This window comes from Notamacropus eugenii, chromosome 4 (genome assembly GCF_028372415.1).
Source record: "Notamacropus eugenii isolate mMacEug1 chromosome 4, mMacEug1.pri_v2, whole genome shotgun sequence".
Classification (NCBI taxonomy): Eukaryota; Metazoa; Chordata; class Mammalia; order Diprotodontia; family Macropodidae; genus Notamacropus; species Notamacropus eugenii.
This window is the reverse complement of record NC_092875.1, coordinates 189593718-189617013: the sequence shown is the minus strand read 5'-3', so window position 1 is coordinate 189617013 and position 23296 is coordinate 189593718. Positions and strand designations below refer to the sequence as shown.

Here is a 23296-nt window from a genome sequence, read left to right as displayed (position 1 = left end):
CTTCATCTGTAAAATGGGGATCTCCCAAGATTGTTGTAAAAATTAAAATATGACAACATATATAAAATACTTTGCAAATCTTAAAGTGCAATAGAAATGTAACCCAAATATTTCATAACTCTAAATATTAAACAATCCTGGAACAGAGGGCTTATATCCTTAGTCAGTCAGTAAACAAACATTTATTAAATGCCTACTATGTGTCAGACACTATAGTAAACACTGGGGAGACAAAGGAAAGCAAAAGACAGCTCCTGCCTTCAAGGAGCCCACAATCTAATGGGGAGATAGTGTGCAAACAGGTTGTAAACAGGATAAATTGAAAATAATTAACAGAGAGAAGAAACTAGAATTAAAATGGGATCAGTGAAGGCTTCCTACAGAAGGTGGGATTTTAGCTGGGACTTGAAGGGAAATAAGAGGAAGAGATGATGAGAAAGGGAAGTTTAGTCATTGGGGGCAGACATACACCCAGAATCCAGAGCTGGAAGGTTTTGGGGGATGAGGCCAGGATACAGGATCATAGGCCATGTGAGGTTCAGGGGAGGGGGAGGTGTAAGATATAAGAAGGCTGGAAAGGTTGGGGGGGTAGGCTATGAAGCCCTATGAGCCCTATGAAGGTCTCTGAATGCAAAACAGCAGCCCTCCCTCACCACCCCAACCCAATTCTCCAGTCCCTGCTCTTGCCTGATCACTTGAAGCAGTACAGAGCCAAATAAGAAAGAGATCTGACATTACCCAGCTCATGTTTCCTGTGACTTTTCCTGGAAAAATGGGCAGGGACACAATGCAGCCTCTCAGCATCATCTTTGCAAGGGTTCTGACTGTCAAAGTCAGAATCTGATGTTGCTACAATTGGCCCCCAAGCTCTATAGCATCCAAAACAAATTCATCAATCAACAAGTATTTATAAGATTCCTACTGTATATCAGGGACTGCGCTAGGTACTGGGATAATAAAGATCAAAATGACACAGTTCCTGTTCTCAAAGAGCTTAAATTTTATCAAATGATACAATTTGACAGAGAAAGGAGGTGGGTGATGGTGATGTTGGATGAGACACTTGGGGAATCAGCTTAGCTGATGCCATTGAAAAGGGCAGTCCTACGCAACATCTGACCACAGCCTTATCACTTACTTTTCCAGTTCTGAAGTCCCGTAAAGTGTGGCTTCTGGGACACCATGTGCTCTGGAAACTAAGATACGCAAGGTGAGGAGAACCAATAGCATTGTCATGGCGGCCACAGGACCCCTCTCAACCTCAAATAGCAGCTCCTAGAACAAGCTCTATCTCGCTCTTCCTCATCACCGAGAAGAAGAAAAAAGAAGGAGGAGCCAGAGGAGAAAGAGGAAGAGAAAAGGAGGAGGAGCGGAAGGAGGAGGAGGGGGAAGAGGAGGAGAAAAAGAGAGAGAGAGAGAGAGAGAGAGAGAGAGAGAGGGAGGGAGGGAGGGAGGGAGGGAGGGAGGGAGAGAGAGAGAGAGAGAGAGAGAGAGAGAGAGAGAGAGAGAGAGAGAGAGAGAGAGAGAGAGAGAGAGAGAGAGAGAGAGAGAGAATAATTGTTCTAAGGATTTGAACTAGTAGGGGAAGGCATTGGTCATTTCCATCTCTTCAATCCCACTGCCTTCCCCTACTAATTCAGAACCTTAGAACCTATTCCTAGACATTGGCATAATCTATTTTCTCTCTGTCTCTCTCTCTGTCTCTTTCTCTTTTTCTCACACACACATACACACACAGATGACAAAATAGTCTTATTAAGGTGCATATCTAACCACATCATCTCCCTACTCAAAAATATTTAGTGGCTTCCTATTGCCTCCTCAGTACAGCATTTAAAACCATGCACAGCCTTCCCCATCCTACCAGCCAAGTCATGCTTTATTATTACCTCCACCCATTGAGAAGACAAGAAAAACAAAAGCGATTACAAATATGCGTATCCATACAAAATAAATCCTATACTAGCAATATCCAAAGAAAGAAAAAAGAAAAGAATGAAATGAACATATACTTCTGCCTGCTGTCTCCATCCATCAGCTCACCACCACTCTCTGGAGATGGATAACATGTTCCATCATAACTTCCTTGGAATTGTGGTTGGTCACTGTATTGATCCAAGTTCCCAAATCTTTCAGAGTTGATAGTCTTTAAAATGTTTCTGTTACTGTATAAGCTGTTCTGCTCACTTTGCATCCACTCATAGAAGTCTTCCCAGGTTTTTCTGAAACTATTTTCCTCATCATTTCTTATAGAGCACTAGCACTCTGTAGCATGCATAGCCTGTAACTTATTCAGCCATTTCAGATATGAAGTATTTATTTAACACATTTATTAAAACAAATATTTAGCACATTTCACATTCCTCATGTGCTTTTCACATATTGTTTGTCCAGAGCTGCTGACCTAAAGAAGTAAATTAAAAAAAAACTCCCACAATCTACAAGTTCCATTTCCTACTATTACCGAGAATGTGCTGTTGGGTGAAGGCTTACTTTTTAACTCGATGTGATTCTTAAATGAGCTCTCCTCCATGTTCCTCACTTTTTCTATCATTCTCCTCAGCCCATCATCCCTCACCTACTTTCACCTGCAGCTGGCTTTTAGTTTTGCTCTATTGGCCCAAGAAAGAAGCCAGGCTCACTTTTCCTTTCTTCCTTCTCCTACCCCTTCCTTTCTTTCTTCCCCATTTGGTGCCTAGCTAATCCACTTTCAATAGGAAAGTTTAAAATCTCCAAGTTGGGAAATCTGAGAAGTTCTCCAGAGATTAGCAACTTGGAGGATTTCACTTAGCCTGGTTCCAAAGAAGAAATTCTGCCGAATTTGAGTCCCTGGGCTGATTGCCTCTGCACTGGGTTTCCTTTGTGCTCTCCCTTTATTCCCCCATGGAGCCTAGATCACAAGAAATGAAAGCTGCCACCACAGAGGGTTAAAAGCATTGAGAGCAACACAGTTACACAGAAATGCACAAACTGACATTATCGAGACAAAGTCACATTTGAAAGTTGTGGAAAGTGCTCTCTCCTTGAAGACTGTCAGTCACTTCACTTACAAAAGACGCTGCACTTAAGGGCTGTCAGTCATCTCCTAGGAAAGCAGACAAGAAACTTTTAACATGTGCATTGCTAATATTTACCATACACGTGGAGAGGCTGGAAGAAAAAGAAAAGGAAGGGGAGAGAGGAAGAAATAGGAGCTTCTTCTCCCACCCCGAACTGGTTCATGATGTTTGATTGGGCACAATGCCACCAAGTGAGAGCTGTACGAAGAGTTTGCTGAGGCCTTGTGAGAGTAAAGAGCCCTCGGCCCTGCTTGGTCTGTAGAGGCCACCTCTCTGTAGCAGATTTGCAAATGGACAGCTTATTAGAGAGGAAAGCTGGCTGACTATGGAGAGGCAGGCTGCCCAGACAAAAATAGCGTGTGATTTGGATCTTTGAAAAGCTGCCTGGTAGAAAGGAGGACTGTGCCAATGAACCACTTGCCTCCCACATGGCACTGCTTGCCACACTCTTCACCCCATTTTCTTGCTCCCATTCAGGAGTGAGTTGGAGGAGCTCAGATGCACTAGAAGGTCTTGGTTTTGGGAATGGGTGGACGCATCTTCTTATAGTACATAGTACTTTTCGCTTGAGGATGATAGGAAGAAAGCAAATGTTATACTCTCTCTGGATTCTTTCTCCCAACTCCCACTCTAACAGGGGCAGGTTGGAGACCTAGAGGATGACTTATGGCTCCCTCTTATTAGAGGGCCAAGTTTCATATTCTGCTGGAAAAAATGATGCCATCTGTCACACTCATTCTCCCTCAGGGTTCTAGGTTAACCCTAGCCTAGTGCAATTTCTAATACAAACTGCTCATGAGCCCCCATCCAATGTGATTCCCTCATATCAATTAACTAGTTGATATCAATGAACTTTTACAAATGGATATTCATCGAGGGTTGAACAAGGACAGAAATTACAAAAACATCCCCCAAAACCAGAGAGCAGAATCTTCCCTGCTCACACTCATTTCCTAGAGAGAGGAGGTGCAAACTTATACAGAAAATTGTACATGTAAAGGGCACATATGACCAAAGAGTACCTATCAGCCTTGAGAGTCCTTTTCTCCCTTTTCTTCATCCCCACCAAGTTCTCTTCTGGGTGTGGCATGGACAGTGAGTATGTTGTTCCTTTCCTCAGCTGGGCTGGCACCTCTCAGGACATGCTTTCTTGGCTGATGGGCCACTCCGCTACTGGACTAAGTCATGAAAATTGCTTGGCTGCTTTTCAGGCTCCTCATTAGACTCAGCTGCTATGGTTCTGGGATTCCAATTGCCAGTGGGGCCTTTGATGGATCTCCCAATCTCACTGGTCTCCTGGGTGATCCTCTTTCAGGACACTCATTTACCTATAATAAGGAAAGAATAAACTTAAGACAAAAGAAACAGAGATGCCATATGTTTATAGACATAACTGCCAAGTAGTCTGATAAAGGCACCTGAGGCCACTGACCCTCCTATTCCAGGGACGCTTAGAACAATCTTCACTCAAAAGTTGCTAAGGAAAAAAGTCAGAGATCATCTGACTGAAACTTTTGTCTGCATGCTCAGTTCCCATAGTAATCTATCAGAAGAAACCAAAACAGTGTCTGTAGGGGAAAGTATGGGAAAGGACCTCTCCATTACACATGCCTGGAAGTAGATTCACCAAATCTCCGTGTGTTATACTGAACCGGTCAGGGCATATTGTGCCAATGACTAGGCACTCTTATTACACAAGCATAAGACCAAAGGCCATCATGGGTGAGATCAGCTGAAATGAGCACACTCTTCCAAATTGAGGATGAAGGAATCATACAGTCTTATAGCTGGAAGAAGCTTCGAGATCATCTAGTCACACAACCATGCTGATTGGTTCCCTACAAAGCCATACTGACTGGTCCTTTACAAATTTTTATCATCTGGTCTCAAATGGGCCCTAGGCATTGTAAAGCAATCCCTTTAGTCTTTCCAAATTAACTTTCTTTTATAATCCCCATAATAACTATTCCTAACATTCTCTTCTCAAGCTTCCTACAGAATCCATACCATCTTATCAGAGGACCAAGCTTCAGACTTCACCGGAAAAGTTGATACTGGTCATCACAAGCTCTCTCTTCTTGCCAATTCTACATGTTAAAATACCCCCAAATTATCTCCATTTTCTCCTCCTTTGCTTCAATCTCATAGGATAAGTTAGATCTCTTGGCTTATGCCTGGTTTTCTACTCTTGTACCCTTGATCCTATCCCCCCCATTTTTCCTGATAGCTAACTCTTTTGGTCATTTCTCTCTCTATCTCTAATTTTCAACCCCCCTTATCTACTGACTCCTTTAAGGTTGCCTGAAAACATGTCCAGATCACCTCATTATTAAATTTTTTTCACTCAATCCTATCATTCCTTCATCTCTCCCCCCATTCACAAACTCCTAAATAAAGTTGTCTACACTTACCTCCCACTCACTTACATTGTTGTGGTTCAGTTGTGTCTGACTCTCTCTGACCCTGTTTGAGGTTTTATTGGCAGAGATACTGGAGTAGTTTGCCATTTCCTTCTTCAGCTCATTTTACAGATGAGGAAACTGAGGCAAACAGGGCTAAATGACTTGTCAGGGGTCATGGGGCTAGTAAATGTCTGAAGCCAGATTTGAACTCAGGAAGGCTCATCTTCCTGACTCCAGGCCTTGCACTCTATCCACTGTACCACCTAGCTGCCAAATTCAGTGACTTGTTTTTTTAAATCAGTGCTTATCCTTCTTGATCTCTCTGCAATGTCCATCACTGTTGACCACTCCTTTCTGTATTCTTTCTCCTCCCAGGAATTTTGTGGTACTGTGGTATCATATTTCTATTCCTACCTATCTTGCTAGTCATTCTAAGTCATTTTTTTCTGAATTATTATCTATATCCCACTACCTTGCCTGGATGTACCCTAGGGATCTGTCCTAATCCTCCTCTTCTCTACATATTTTCTCTCAGTGGTCTCATAATTCCCATGGATTCAACAACCATTTCTATGTAGATGCTTTCCAATCTACACACCCATCTCTCATCTTTCTCTTGAATTCTGACTCTACAGTTTCAATTGCCTATTCATCTTTTCCACTTGGAAACCTCATAGGCTTCTCAGACTCATTGTGTTCAAAATTGGACTTATTATCTTTCCCCAGAAACCCACTCTTCCTCCTAACTTCATAATTCTATCAAGCTTACCACCATTTTTCTAGGCACACAGGTTCACAGCCTAGGAATTATTATCTACTTTTCACTCTCACTCACCCACAACATCCAACTAGTTTTCCAATTTTTGTTAAATTCATTCAATATGTCTCACATGTATCCCTTTTACTCTAATCACACTTCAGCCATTGAGTTCAGGTCCTCATCACCACTCATGTGAAATACTATAATAGCTTCCTAATCTTTCTTCTTGAATCCAATCTCTCTCCCTCTCCAATCCATCTTCCACTCAGTTGTAAAATTGAGCACAGATTTGACCATGTCACTCACTTGCTCAGGACTTCTAAGATAAAATACAAACTCCTTCATTTGGCATTCAAAGTCCTTTACAATTTCATTCTGGTCCATCTTTCTGAAATGCTAGCTCAGTGTTTGAGAGGCTCCAAAGGAAAGTGTGGGGGAGAAGTGGTATTAGACTGCCTACCAAACTGAAGATCTACAGAGTCATTGTACTGACCTCATTGTATGCTTGTGAAAACTGGACAGTATACCAGCACTGTGCAAGGAAACTGAATCACCTCCATCTAAATTGTCTTAGGAAGATTCTAAAGATCACTTGGCAAGATAAGGTACTGGACCCCAAGGTCCTTTCTCAAACTAAACTGTTAAGCATTCAAACTCTACTGCAGAGAGTACATTTCTGATGGTCTGGCCATGATGTTCAAATACCAAATGGGCATTTGCCTGAAAGACTATTTTATTGAGAGGGGCAGCTAGGTGGTGCAGTGGCTAGAGCACCAGTGCAGAAGTCAGGAGGACCTGAGTTCAAATCTCACCTCAGACATTTGACACTCACTACCTATGTGACCTTGGGCAAGTCACTTAACCCCAATTGCCTCATCCTGGTTCATCTCCAGTCATCCTGATGAATATCTGGTCACTGGATTCAGATGGCTCTGGAGGAGAAGTGAGGCTGGTGACCTACACAGCCCTCCCTCACTCAAAAACAAAGTCAAGTGCAAGTCATGTCATCATTTCTCCGATGGCATGATCTTCTTCGGCAACAAAAGACGAACACACACACATTTTATTGAGAACTCATACAAGGAAGGTGCTCACATGGAGGTCAGAAGAAGCAATACAAGAGACTTTCAAAGTCTCTCTGAAAAACTTGGAATAAGTTGTGTAATGTGGTAAAGGACCATCCAGCATGATATGCCCGCATTAAAGAAGGAACTGTATTCTATGAGCAAAACCAAATTACAGTAGCTCAAAAGAAACATGAGATGTGCCAGTTTAGAGATATCACCACTCCAAATGAGCATATGGACTCTATTTGTGCCTCACTTGTGGTAGAGTCTTCTGAGCTTGTATTAGTCTGATCAGCCACAGCCAGACACAGTGTACCTTGGCTCTAACATAGTGATGTCATTTTTGTCCTCTTCAAGAAGGAAGGACAACTACCACCACCACCATCACCACTATTACTACCACCACCACCACCACCACCACTACCACCACTACTACCACCACCACCACCATCATCACCATCATCACAACCACCACCACCACTACTACTACCACCACACATTAATTCCTCCTTACCTTCTATTACCAACCAAACCAGCCCACTTGTTGTTTCACATATACAAGATGCCCTGCCCTACCTCCTGCCCCATATCTGGAATGTTTTCCCTTCTCATTTCTGTCTCTTGGAAGCTCTAGCATTTTTTAAGGTCCAGCTCAAAAACCATCCCTTTCAAGAGGCCTTGTCTGATACCCCTATTTGTTAGTGACCACATTCATAAATTTCAGTGTCCTTATCTTTTTAATATTTTTTATTTATTTACCTGTAGATATATTATATCCACCAAGAAGACTGTAAGCTCTTTGAGGTTAAGGACTGTCTCATTTTTGCATTTATATCTACAAAGCCTGGCATTCTACTTGGCACATAGTAGGTGCTTAATAAGTGTTTGTTGATAGGGATTGATAGTTGGAAGAGACCTTTGAAGTCAGCTGATTTAAATTCCTATTCCATGAAAGAATTCCATTCTACAACATACCAGACAGGTAAGTCATACAGTCTTTGCTTGAATACTTCTAGTGACTGGGTTCTCAGCACCTCATTGAATACTTTAATTGTTAGGAAATTATTCTGCATGTTGAGCACAAATCTGCCTTCCTATATCTTCTACCTGTTGGTTGAATGAACCTCTAGGGGCCTCTGCAGGGGCCACACAGTCTGCTCTCACTTCTACATGGCATCCTTCATATATCTGAAGATAGCAGTAATAGCTTCCCTAAGTTTTCTGTTAATTAAGCTAAACAGCCCCAGTTTTTCCAAATGACTCTCTTAAGAAATGGTTTCTAGACCCTTTAATATTCCTAATTTAATTTAATAATTCTAGTCAATTTAATATTCCTAATATTCCTCCTTGCATATATTCCATCTTAAAATGTAGCATTCAAACATAATCCAGATGTGTTCTAACCAATATAATCTCTTCATTTTACACATAAGAAAATGAATGTCCTGAGAGGTAACTTACCTAACTAGTCACCTAACTAGTTAGTCGCAGAGAACCTGTGTCACCTGATGTCCAATCTAGTGTTCTTTCTCCGACTTTCCAAATAACATTAATTAATTATTTTATTTAAAAAATTTCTGTTAAGAACCTCTTCATCTCTGTCTCTTCAAATCCCTAATTTCCTTGATGACTCATCTCAAGCACCACCTTCTGCATGAGTCCTTTCCTGCCTCACCCACCCACCCAGTTACTAGTGCCACCTCTCTCCTGTATCATTCTGCACATTGGACATTACAGCGTTGGTATACTCATTCGTCTAAGAATAAAGAAGGATACAAAGAGACAGAGGTGCCACGTGCTCATGGACACGTGGTAGCTGGCTAAGAGAAGCTGGCCTATTACCCCTCCATCACCTGGCAGTTTAAAGCAATCTTACCTCACTCTCTGCCAGGAAGGAAGGAAGTTTAGAAATGGGCGAATTGTCATTTCAGAATGCGTACTCACTTCTAACTCAGCATCCTCCAAGTCATGTGTTATTCTAGCTCCTCAGCCAATCAGAAGACTTTTTGTCATCATATAGTGCTAACGACTCATGGCTAGTAGCTATCCATGGCTATCCATCTATCCATAGCTAGAAGCAGGTCCACCATAGTTTCCAAGTGCTTGTGTTGGGTAGGCAGGGAGTATCTGTTCATGCTAGAAGAACTGGCCTTCAGAAGTCAGGCCCTCATTTTGCTTATGTAAGTTCCTGCTGTATCTTCTCTAGGAATGTAAGATCCTTAAGGGCAGGGAGTGTCTATATTTTTTTCTCTATCTACAATCCTTAGAACAGTATTAACATAGTGAGAATATAATAAATGCTTCTTTATTGGTTGATCGCTACAGAGTATAATACTAGGTTCTAGGGAGATGCAAAGCTTGGTTAAGACAATTTCTACTGAGTCAAAGGCAAACACAGGTAAGTATTAAAATAATTTTACACCTTAAGTACATTAGAGAAATGCAAAATAAAGTGCTATGTAAGTATGGGGTGGGGGTAATCATCACCGACCAAAAAAAAAATGCCAGAGAAGACTTCTTGGGGGAGGTGGCATATTGAAATATTAAAATTATAGCAAGAAGTTTGATAAAATTCAAAAGAGGGGAGAGAGAGCTGTCTAGACATAGGAAGTGAAAGAACATAGCACACAAATGGAAAATAACCTCCCTTGCTGAAAAAGAAATTTCAAACAACCCCCAGAGCTCCTCTCTCCCTGCTGAAGCGTAACAATTATTTCTTTCCATCTAAGGTAAATTTGAATGCCCTACAGTGTAAGGCATCCTTTTATTAAAGGGGTTTGTTGTGAAGTTTGGATTCAGTCAAATGGCCACACTTGAGGACCTAGAGGGTCACATGTGGCCTCGAGGGTCAAAGGTTCCCCACCCCTGGTTGTACACCTTTCGGACCATCAGTAACAGGAGAACAGGAAGAGTTCTTTTCTTTCCAAATAGTATTAAAAGTCATAAGCTCACAGAATTTCAAACGGAAGGGTCATGTACGTCAGTACCCTTGCTTTACAGAGGAGAAAAACCCTAGCCAGAAAGATAAGGAGCATCATGGCAAAATGGCTTAGCGTGTTGGTCTGGGAGACAAGAAGACCTAAATTCTAATCCTGACTCAGACATTTGCTATGTTTATAATGTCAGGCACATCATTTAACTTCTCAACCTGAACTTCTTCATCTATAAAATGGTAATAATAGCACCTGTTTTACAAGTTGTTCTGAGTATTGAACAAGACATTGTATATAAAGTGCTTTGCAAACTTTAGAGGGCTACACGAATGCTAGCTACTGTTATTATTGGGGCAGTTAGATGGTACAGTGGAGAGAATGCTGACCCTGCAGTCAGGAAGACTCATCTTTCTGAGTTCAAATCTAGTCTGAGGCAATTATTAGCTCTATGACCCTGGGTAAGTCATTTAACCCTTTTTTGCCTCAGTTTCCTTCTCTATAAAATGAACTGGAAAAGGAAATGGCTAACCGCTCCAGTATCTTTGCCAAGAAAACCTCAACTGGGATCGTGAAGAGTTAGGCACAGCTGAAAATGACTGAACAACAACAAAATATTGTTATTACTGAAGATGAAAGAGGAATTAAGTAGTTGATGAAGAAAGGATATTACATGGGAGAGGGGAGAATATTATACACACATATAACTAGATCCTTTCCTGGATCCTGGTAAAGTATCCTTTACACACTCTTTTCACACTCATGTATCTCCTGTCAGTTTCTAGTTCTTGGACAATGAATTTTTAAAAACTCTATTGCCCCCCCAAAATGCTAAAATTATCCAAAATATTGAATAGGAAAGCTTGTTGATGGCTAAATACAAATATTAATATGCACATATAAAATGCTATGCTTCCAACCAGACAGAGGGAAGAAAAATGAGCTTGCCCTCTGCAATTAGTTCTTATGACTGCTCAGATTAGCTTGTACAGCATGAGCCAAAATATTTTGAAGTATTAGAAAAAAAATTGTGAAAGATTAGACCCACACATTTCTATGCAGTTTCTTTGGTAGATTATCTCCCTGAAATTAATTGAGGGACATGGGATCCCCATAAGGTAATTAAACAAAAATTATAATAGCTATTAAACTTTAACTCAGATAGAAGCTTGCTACAGACACCCTGTCCCTGTTGAGCAAGAAGAGGTTAAAATTAGAATTAAAGTCTTATATGGGCTCCTGAGCAGACTGGTTATTTCCAGAGAAGTTTGACCCATGGAGACAAGGACTCTCCTTTTGGACAGGAAATGCCTATCACAGCCAAGGCACCAAAAACAGACTGACTCTTCTTTTGTGAGAAAAAGCAGCTGAGGATTTTTCCCTGGTTTGATACTGGGTATGTAAATTGTCTGATGCCCTAAAAAGGCTCAAAATGAAGCCTCTGGCCTCTAAACTAAAATGGTGGTACCTATTCTTTTGATTAAAGGGAATAAAGTTAATACATCAGTTAAGACCTTCAGCTCAAAACATTGATAGGAAACAGAGAAGTTCCATAACGTGCCCATCAGACCTACACTTGGAAGCAAATATGGGACCAGTAGATCACTGTCCAGCAGTGGCTTAGTGAGAGCAACAGAGAGACTGGGCAGAAACAGTATGACTTTCCAGACCAGTGGAGAAGAGCTAAAATATTCTGATATCACTCCACCAGATGCAGGGTACTGTAGTATCAGAGGGATCAGTCGGGTCTCCTCTTGTGTATCTTGGACATGTCTTCCCTACATGTGTTCCCTTACATATATGTTCCCTTATTATATCCAGTCTTTTCATTGATGTTATATGTATTTATAGACAAGAGTGGACAAGATTTGTGGGAGAAATATATAAAATGCTTTGCAAATCTTAAAGGACTATGTGTATTATGATTATAATTGTTAATATTATTATCAAGATTGTTGTTGTTGATATAACCTGGTTTTAGCATTTTGTCTCTTTAGCATAAGTCTCTTAGGACTTATCTCCCCAGCCAGAATGTGAATTCTTGAAGGCTGGAGCTTCTGCTTTTCTCTTTTTTGTGTGTGTCCCCCAAAGGATCCAGCGGAGTCCAGGGACAGACAACAGATGTTCAGTGAATAGCTGTTATTTGACTCCCATATCCTTTGCTGTAAGTTTACATTTTTAGCCCTTACCTCTTAGTCATTATAGGCAATTCAACCATCAGTTTTCACCACTAGAGGTCGTTCCTTTACACAAGTCTTCCTTTCCCCAGTCAACCAATTCCATACAGCAGATATGAGTATACGAGTGACTCAAAGTAGGGCATGCTAATTTATTTCCTCTCCAACACAGCCTCAGGGCCATCAGAGCCTCTGATGCCAGGGCTCATGCTGTGTCAACTGCAAAATGACAACACTGCAAATAAGAAAGGTCACTGCATCCAGCTCTTGAGAGTTAGGGCTCACCTAAAGTCTCCCCTTCTCCCCTAGCAATGTTCCAGCTTGGGTCTTTGATCCATTTTCCACTATTGAATACCCCGGCAGGAGAGAGAAGAAATTGGTGAGTAGTGTTGTCACATACAAGCAATGAGGGTCTAGAGGGTCTGGCCCTTAAACAAAGGCAGGGATCCGGGAGGGCTGGGCCCACCCTGGGAGTTTCTGACCCAGGCAATGATGGTCTGATGCAACACTGCTGTTCTCACCTTGACTGCTGCTGTGTCCTAATAATAATGCTTTCTCTTTTAAAGTGGGCCCTTTTAAACTGCCAGTCATACTTAGGGATGTCAAGGTTCATAGAGTGTAGCAATGGATTGGGAGTCAAAGGACTGAGGTTAATATCCATGTAAACTTGGACAAATCACTTAATCTTTTGGGGTCTCAGCTTCCTCATCTGCAAAATGAGGAAATTGGGCTAATGTCCTTTCTAACTCCAAATCTGCAATTCTATGAGTCTATCCTGGGCAGTTAGGTGGTGTAGTGGATAGAGTGCCAGACCTGAGGGCAGAAAGACTTAGCTTCCTGAGTTTAAATCAATCTGGCCTCAGATATTTACTAGTTGTATGATCCTGGGCTAGTCATTTAACCCTGCTTGCTTCAGATTCTCTTATGTAAAATAAGGTGGAGAAGGAAAGGGCAAACTACTCTCGCATCTTTGCTAGAAAACCCTAAATGGGTTCACAAAAGGTCAAACTTGACTGAAGCTACTCAACAATGATCCTATAATTTTCAAGTTGGAAGGAATATCAGAGACCATGTAATCTGACCCACCTTTTCTGATCAAAGAATCTCCCTCATCATCTGTCACTTCCCTACCTGATTGATGGATCCCCCTACCATTTGTCCCATCAAGTGGCTGTTCATTCTCTGCTTGTACACTACAGAGGTGGGGAACTCATTACCTAGCAGGACAGCTTGGTTCTTTTTTGAACTGATTTAAAGTTGGGGAATTCTTTTTCATATTGAGCTTTAGCTGGCTACCTTTAACTGCCAACTAAGGACTGGCCCCTAGCTCCTTCATGGGAAAAAACTTCATCCTTTTTCCATATTACAATACTTCAAATGTAGTAATATATCCTCCATCAATCTTCTTCTCTTTGTACTACTCATAAATAATTCCTTCAAATTATCTTCATATGATATGATTTCAAGTCCTCCCCCCCCCCCCCAACCTGTTCATTAGTATGGTCACAGGATTTAGAGACAGAAGGAACCTTAGAGTTCGTTCAATCCACCATCCCCACACCCACTCTACCCCACCTCCCCCACTTTATCCTCTGAATGCGCTCAAGCTTGTCCATGTTCCTAGCAAAATGAAGTTCCCAGAACTGAACACAATATTCTAGATATGATCTGATTGGCTACAAAATTCAGTGAGACTGTGGCTTTCATGCCCTCTCAGTGACAGAGAGGTCATCCAGAATATTTTCCCCATCTGAAGGTTTGATACTTAAAACTCCTTTAATCCAAGGACAAATCCTCTCATTCTACATTTAAAATATCATTATCTCTGAAAAAAAGTAATTCATTGACAAATTCGCTCTAAGATGTAAGCAACTGATACCTGATCTTTTTCTTAAAGTTTGATGGAGCAGGAAAAAATAGGTGGTGGGAGAAACTATACACTAAGAGAAAGGATGTAAAAAGGAGAGATTATAGGTTATACTCTACTAACATAGTCAATTCAGTTTGTGATTTCATTCATTTAAATGTTCCCTTCATTGATACTGATTGCAACCCATCCATTCCTGCTCTGTATGTACAGATATGACTTATCTGTATCCTCCTGTGAAATCACTACATAGGCACCATGTATTTGCTGGGAGACCTCCTTGTATTCTCTTGATGTTGACAGGTTACCAGTGAAGTACTTGAGCTGCATGGAATTTGTTGTTCCTTCCTCTCACTATGAGATCTGCCCTGCTGCGAATGCCATGGGAATCCTGGGCCTTATCATAGGCCCTGCTACTGAACCCCATGGACTTCTGGAAATTTTCACCTGCCTTATACCTCCTATATATGCTTTCTCCTCCCCAAATGGAATGTGAGCTCCTTGTGAGCAGGAATGTTTCATTTTTCTATTTGTATCTCCAAGGCTTAACATAATGCTTAGTGCATAATAAACATTCATTTTGTATTTCCTTAATATCTTTTGCTCCAATTCTTCTAGAAAGTATCTGTCATAAACTCATATGAATGTCTCCTTTGCCTTTTCAATGATACTCATTTGTAATTCTTTAGACACTAGTTTTCTAATGCCTCACAGTCATGTAGCAATACCCATAGGATATTGGTGTTAGAAGTATGGCATATGTTTTTAAGAGATTATTAAAAAAAGATTTGTAATTTTTTAAAGGCAATCTAGACCATTTCTCTTTTTCTCTTTAATTCTGGACCCAACATGTTGTCCATTGCATTCTGTCTTAGGTATATTTACTGATGGATAATCTCAGTAGGTTGTCTGTCAAATTACATGTCATATTCTTGGCAATATACATTCTTAATCTATGGGATTTTTGTGTGTGTGTATGGTTAGACTATACTATTTTGAGTGGTCATGGATCTCTTTCAGGCAACCATTTTTCAGAGCTAAATGACACCAGCACAATTTTACATGCAAACATGAACATCTCATGTAGGTTCCCAAAGCGAGCAATATTGTCCCCTGGGAGATGCTGGAACAATCCAGAGGGGCAGAAGTAGCCTTAGGTACAATTGGATAGGACTGAATAAAAATAAGGAGGGAGTGGAAGCATAAGGGAAGAAGGAAAAATGAGAAAATTCATACATGTTTCCTCTGCTGTGTAACAGAGTTAAAGTTGTAATGATCACATTATTTTCCAAATGAACACACAGAATATAAATTACAACCAATCAGTGGTCAAGTCCACTGAAAGGTCTTTACAAGCAAGTGTTGGCAGGTGAACATGTTGCACTTTGTCAGGAAGTCAAGGATGCATTGGCAGGAATATATACATATAATGATGTTCACAATATGATAGTATATGGTTACATGATGCAATATTGCACCACCAAAATTTCAATGCCGGAAAAACCCACAAATTTATAACAAATTATTAAATTTAAGATGTGTCATTTTTATAAAAAAATAATTTTTTTGAAATGACGATTTCAAGAAAAGAACAACCATTAATGGATTTAAAAAGTAGATTTCCAGGGGGGCTCTGAATAACTTTTTTTAAAGGGGAAAGTAGATCAAAAAAGTTGGGAACTTCTGATCTAGAACAAGGGGCAAAGTACATAAAAATATTTTTTAAAAATCTTAACTAATGGGGCAGGGGCAGTGGTGGCAGTGGGACAAATTTGGCCTATAGGCTATAGCTTGCCAATCCATGATCTAAGATCTTTCAATTTACAGGAAATTTATATTCAAATTGTATTCTAAATGGATCTTTTCAATCACATTAGCAAGTACATTTTGGGAAGACATGCTTCCCTATTATTCTTTATTGATCATCAAAGGGTCCCTGTACAAACTTATCTTTCTTATTATATCTTTTTAAGAAATTTTGAGTAATTTTGATGTAGGGATAGGAGACACCTCCTTGGAAGAGACTCTTTAAGGCAGCATTTTGCACCACTAAACAAAATACTTTAAAAAAAATGATCAACCATTAGTGGAATCCTATATCCTCTATAGGATTCAATCAGTTGTGTTAATTGTGACAATTCATTCACAAAAACGTGAAATATTGTCTGTTTATTCCCTACTAAATTACCTTTTTATTCCATGCTAATACCCTCATTGAGGATGCTCTTGATGGGTGTGTAGATGATTCTCATAATGATTTTATATAGATAGGAGAGAAAGAATATAGGTTGTTAGTTCATAGTGTTCTCAGTCACCTTTTTTGATATTAAGGCATGAGTTTTTTCCCACACATTCAATATTCTTAACCCTCCTTCAGACACCTCCTGAATATCAAACCCTTTATGCCCTCCCCATTAGGTTGCCTCCAGCACAGATCTCCTCTATATCCATCTAATCCAGCTAGATCCTCTAATCCATCTGCTTTTCCTGTCTTTATTCCCACATGTTCCATTTCTAACTCCTTAGTAAGCACATCTGAGACTGTGGCATTAGAATCAACATGTAGTGACTCTTATTCTCCTTAATGCAAAAAAAAGTTTATTATAAAAAATTTTACAGATCTTTTTCATTTTTATTCTACTTGTTGTCCCTTTTCCATTTTCATCTTCAAATCCCCCAAGGATAACTTCGCTTAGTTGGATGTCTCACCACATTTTTTAAAAAAATACTTTTACCCTTTGCTACTTCTCTGTCTGTTTTCATGAAGCAAAACTGATCATAATCTTTTAATATTCTCCATAATATTTCTAAAACAAATATGTAATCTAATTTTGTTCAGAGAATTTAAATAATTTACTTTAAGTCACACAAGTCATTAATTGAAGAATTGGGATTTGAAGCCAGGTCTTATAATCCTAAATCCATTGCCCTTTCTATCATGCCACATTTCAATGGCAACCAATTGAATTCACCATCTCATCTTTTAAAAAACAATTTACAAAATGTATTGTGGACATAGTAAAGCCACATAGTCTAGAATAGAGTGCCAGTCTCAGAGTCAGGAAGACCTGAGTTTGAGTCCTTTCTTTCACACATTCTGGCTGTGTGACTGGTTCTAAATCAAGGAACTTCTTATTGCTCTAGGTAACTTTCAAATAATATAAATTGTACATAATGCACTGAGTAGCATTGAAAGAGGCATTTTTTCTCACCTGGGAAATTCATATATCAATGAAATCAGTTTCTAGCCCCATCCTTAATCCTGAAGCAGAGGTGTTAGTGCAAAACTCCCCAGTGAGGCTGGAATCAGATGGATATATAATTGGGAAATACTTAACAAAATACATAAAAATCAATACAACATAGATAATGTTAATATATGGTTTTCTAAGTCAATATGAGCTGCCAAGGATATTCAAGTATTGTTTAGTAGCCCCCATTTTCTACTTGAGTTGGACACAACTGTAGAGGGCACAAAATGAAAATATAAGAAGGGATCAGCCAGGATTTGACAAATTGTATTCTGCAGTGAACTTCTCATGATGTTATTCACTCTCCCTCTCCCATGTTAACCATGAAGATCCTAGGATCATAAATGTAGTCATGGGGGATCTTAAACTCTAACCATCTTAATCCTTTCAATTTTTTAAAATAGAAATTTGGTGAGCTCTTTTGCTTTTATAGCATATTTATTTACAAATATTCTATGCCCCTACTGAGTGAAACTTCCTTTGTGGCAGAGAATTTAAAAAAAAAAGTTGAGTGTGTATGCAGTGTTCACCACAAATAGTTCCCCACCTCTATTGTTGTGTTCGTCCTTCGTTGCCAAAGAAGACCGTGCCATCAGAGAAATGATGACAGGTTGCTGTTTCCCTCCCAGCCTGATGTCATTTTTTTCTATGCCTCACTAAGAGGGCCATCTCCTGGTTACTTCTTAAAGAGACCTATTCACTGAATGGACATGACTTCATCCAAAGTGAGTTCCTCCCTACCTTTATATTAAAATGAAGGAGGCACATTTTTTATAAATTTTATAAAATTTTCTGTGGAGGGCCAGACTTGGACACTATATTTTTCATTTTATTCAGCTTTTTCATTTTATTATCTTTCTAATTTTATTTAGCTTTTCACTTTATTATTCTTTCCATTTACATTGCTTTGTCTTTGTTTATACTGTTCTCTTATCTTTCTTCCTTCACTCTGAATCAGTTCATTGAAGTTTTCCTATAGTTCTCTAAATTCCATAAAGTCATAGGTCTTAGGATCACAGATTGAGCTGGAAGATACCTCAGGGCCTATCTAATACAACCCTCTCAGGCTTCTCCAGAGAGGTTAAGGAACTGGGCAAAGGTCATATGAGTAGTAAACATCAGAGACAAAAATTCTACATATTTATATTTCTTGTGATGCAATAATATTCTATTATATTTGGACATCAACTTTTTCTAGTTACTTGATACTACAAATAATATTTCCATGAATCTTTTAGTGTATATAGGAACTTTCTTTCTGTCTTTGATGTCCTTGGTGTATATGCCTATCCAGTATTGAGATCTTTGGATCAAAGGGTATGTTAACTTGTATCTTTTTTTTAAAACTATAATTCAAAATTATTTTCTGGGAGAGTTGGACCAATTCCTAGCCCCACAAACAATATACTGGTGTTCTTTTCTTCTAGTGGCCTCTCCAACATTGACTTTTTCCATATTTTGTCATCTTTGCCAATTGGCTGAATATGAAGTGAAGCCTCAGAGTTATTTCAATTCTCATATCCTTTATTATAAATGATTTGGAGCAAACTTTAATGTAGGATTATAGACTTAGAGCTGGGAGAGATATTGGAGATCACTGAATACAACCACCTTATTTTACAGATGAACTAAGGTCTAAAAAGTTGAAGTGACTTGCCCAAGTTCAAACAGACAGTTTGCTGTCGTTGAATCATTTCAGTCATGCCTAGCTTTTTGAGATCCCGTTTAGAGTTTTCTTGGCAAAGATACTGGAGTAGCTTGCCATTTCCTTCTCAAGATCATTTTACAGATGAGGAACTGAGACAAATAGGGTTAAGTGTCTTGCCCAGTGTCACACAGCTAGTGAGTGCCTGAGGACAGATTTGAACTCAGAAAGATGAATCTTCCTGATTCCAAACCCAGTGTTCTATCCACAGTATCACCTAGCAGTAACTAGTTGCTGATATTTTGTAATTATTTTGAAAACAATTTTTTCATATGCTTTTACCTTTTGGGGAACTGCTCTTTTTCGTACATATTTGTGCATATACCTATGCATCTCATCATATGTGTGTGTGTCTGTGTACATATATATGGTCATATATTTGTGAATGTATATATGATTATATGTGTGTCTCTGTGTACATGTGTATATATATGTATGTGTATGTATGTGTATAATCTTGGATTTCAGATCTTTATATGATACGAAGATTTTTTTTTCTCAATTGAAAATTTGGTTATTTGATTGGTTCAGCACTAAATCTGTAAATTAATTTAAGTAGCACCATGATGTTTGTTATATTGGCACAATTCAACCACGAGCAATAAACATCCCTCCAATATTTTATATTTTCCTTTATTTCTTTAAAGAGTATTTTGTAGGTAGACCTGGTGGCACATGCTTGTAATGTCATCTACTAGGGAGACCTAAGGCAGGTCTCTTGAGCTTGGTAGTTCTGAGCTGCAGCAGGCTATAGAAATCGTATGTCTGTATTAAGTTTGGCATTAATATGGTGAGCCCCAATATTAATATGGTGAGCTGGGAGTAGAGATGATATATACCAAGTTGACTAAGGAAGGACTGGGACAAAAGTGGAGTGGGTCAAAGCATCTTTAGTGGTATGGAGCTTATGAGTATCCCCTAGACTTTCAGATAGGGAAGCATATATGTGTACATATATACACAGACACATATACACATATGTATTGCACACATATATACACATGTATATGCAGACATATACATGTGTAATTCATATACATAAATGACATTCCCATAAATCTTGAATGTATCTTGGTTAATTATTTCTTTTATAATTATCTTTTGGTTAATTATCTCTTATTTTACATTTTACAGTTTTTTTCAGTATGACGTATCGTTATAGTTAGTCATTTTCCTCAAGTCTGGCAGGGGTGGTGGTAGTTGTCCTTTGTTTTCACTATTCTAGAGTCAAGTTACACTGTGTCTGACTGTGACTGATCAGACCAATACAAGCTTGGAATGTTCCACCACAGGTCAAGTAAAAATCGTCCATGTAAACATTTGGGACAGATTCTCTAAATTAAGTAATCCTCTTTCTGTTATTTGCTTCTTGTTTATATGACTGTTTTTACTATATGTGTTTATTTAATATTTATTCCATATACAAATATCAACAATTTATGGGGAATTATTTTAGATAATAGAATTTTACTAGAACTCTTGTCTCAATTTACTTGCTGGTTTATTTGCTGATTCTCTGTGATATTTTTAGCAAAACCATGGAATAGTGTATCAGTAAGCACATCAACATACACAGGGGGTCTGCTATCACAGGTTCTCTGACTTGCTTTTCTAAAAGGAAAGGCAACTTTTGAGGGGTTAACAATATCCTTTAATCAAGGACATATATCATTCATTTAGTTCAGGAAATCAGCATACAGCAGTTCTAAACTGTCTGACATAAGCAATACATATATCACAAATTAACAGACAAATCCAACTATCTGACCATAGTTTCCAGAGAGGGAAACACTAACATCTGGGTTTTCAAAGCTGAGGGCCTGCTTAGCAGCTTCCCAGAGTCTCATCTGGCACACAAAACTTCTTCCAAAAACTAAGCCCCAAAGTAAAACCTCCCCTTAGAGTATTTATACCTTTTTTAGAGTCAGAGGACATCCCAACCCTTGAGAATCAGTGCCTCATTAACAAAAGGTTTAGGCCTTCCAACAAATCTTCCCTAATCAAACTGCCTTTAACGGCAGGCCCATTAATGGGTGGGGGAGATCTTTAATCATATTAACAATACAAATACATATGCTGTTTCTAGTTAAAGAAACTCTTGTTTCTGTACTTTACTCCTAGTAAAGACTCTTCCTTGATAAAGGCAAGATTCAATCGGAGGCACATCATTATACTAAAGCAAAAGCAAAAGATCTTACTTTGCTTGCCCCTACACAGCCAGCAAATTGGAACATTCTGTCTTTTCTTTGCCTGTGTTTATGCCTTTAATTCTTTTCTCCTAGTCTTATCAGTATCACTATCTGTCTCCCCCCTACCCTTCCTTCTCCTCTCCAAAGGAAGGTAAACTTGGGCAAAAGATGCCCAGTTGACTTGGATTTTACTGCCTCCTCTCCTATTTCCCTTCCCTCTCCTCTTCCTGTCCCTCCCCTCCCCTCTCCTCCCTTCCCCTTCCCTCCCCTCCCTTCTCTTCCCCTCCTCTCCCCTCCCCTCTCCTCTCCTCTCCACTGTCTCCTGTCTTGTCCTCTGTCCTCTCCTTTCCACTGTTTCCTGTCCTGTCAATAGTAACTGTTGCTGTTCCCCACCCAGCCTGACTTCTTTCTTTTTCTTGATCTCATTAAAGGGACCATGCCCTGAACACTTCTTAAACAGGCCTATTCAATGAATAGGCATTGCCTCACTCTAAGTGAGTGCTTGCAAAGACCTTGACCTAAAGGGCCCAAGGTCTCCCAGTGCATTTCCACTCATCCTGAGGAATATCAGGCTCTGTATTCAGATGACTCTGGAGGAGAAGTGAGGCTGGTGACCAGCACAGCCCTCCATCACTCAAAACAAAGTCAGGTGCAAGTCATGTCATCATTTCTCTGATGGCATGGTCTTCTTCAGCAACAAAAGATGAACACAATCACTAACATTTTGACAGTGTTAAATAATAGTGGAGACAGGGAGCATATTTGCTTTACCTCCCTCTTTACTGGGAAAGATTCTAGTGTTTCTCTAGTCCAAATAACATAGACTTTTCATTTTAGAAATATATTTCATAAAATGCTGAAAAACTTCTTAAATGTTCGTGCTTTTTTAAGGGTCTTTAACATAAATGAGAGTGATATTTTGTTAAAAGCTTTTTTTTCTCTTCCCCATTTGATATAATCATGTGGTTTGGGTTGTTTGGGTTTTGACAGGATTGCTTTTCTCATCAATCAATCAATAAGCATTCATTAAAAAATGGTACTATAGATCAAGCATTGTGCTAGGCAATAAGAATGCAGAGATAAAAATGAAACAGCCCCTGGCCTCAAGAAGTTCACATCTTATAGGCCAAAACAAAATCTACACATATAAGTGAACAGAAAAGAAATGTACATATACAAAAAAATTCAAAGGCAACTTTTTTTAGTGGGAGAGAGGAGGGGCACTAGCATTTGTAAGGATCAGGAAAGCTAATCAGCCACTCAACAAGCATACATGAAGTGCTTAAAATGTGTCAGGCACTGTTCTAAGTGCTGAGGATACACATAAAAACAAAAAAACCCCAAACAAAACAAAAACCAGTCCCTGCTCTCAAGAAGCTCATAATATCCATCCACATCCAGAGAAAGAACTATGGAGTCTGAATGCGGAGCAAAGATAGACTATTTTCTTTTTTTGTTTTGTTTTGTTTTTTTAATTCTCATGGTTCCTCTCATTCACTCTAATTCTTCTATACATGTCTAATATGAAAATAGGTTTAAGAGGAATGTATATATAGAACTTATATCACATTGCATGCTGTCTTGGGGAGGGGAGAGGAGAAGGAGGGGGAAACATTTTAAAACTTAAGGAAATGAATGTTGAAAACTAAAAAAAGTAAATTAACTTTTAAAGAAGAAGCTCATAATATAATGGAGAAGACAAAAATTCATGAGTGGGGAACCTGCAGCCTTGAGGCCACATATGACCCTCTACATCCTCAAGTGTGGGTCTTTGACTGAATATAAACTTCACATAGCAAATGCCTTTAATAAAAGGATTTATTCTATAAAACTTGGACTCAGTCAAGAGGCTCTACCCAAGGTCACATGTGGCCTTGAGACCACAGGTT

General features: G+C 39.3%; 1 long non-coding RNA gene across 4 annotated transcripts in view; it reads left to right on the top strand.

Annotated features, from left to right (window-relative positions):
• The window catches only part of LOC140500876 (uncharacterized), a 177531-nt gene that overhangs the window by 139760 nt on the left and 14475 nt on the right, over positions 1-23296 (top strand). For 2 of the 4 annotated variants that reach the window (XR_011965924.1, XR_011965925.1), the window contains exon 6: positions 12705-12774. The exons of 1 other annotated variant lie outside the window; for it this stretch is intronic. This is a non-coding gene — a long non-coding RNA (uncharacterized lncRNA). Of the gene's footprint in view, positions 1-12704; positions 12775-14565; positions 14857-23296 lie in introns of those variants that run through there. One more of the 4 variants, XR_011965921.1, reaches the window with a different exon arrangement.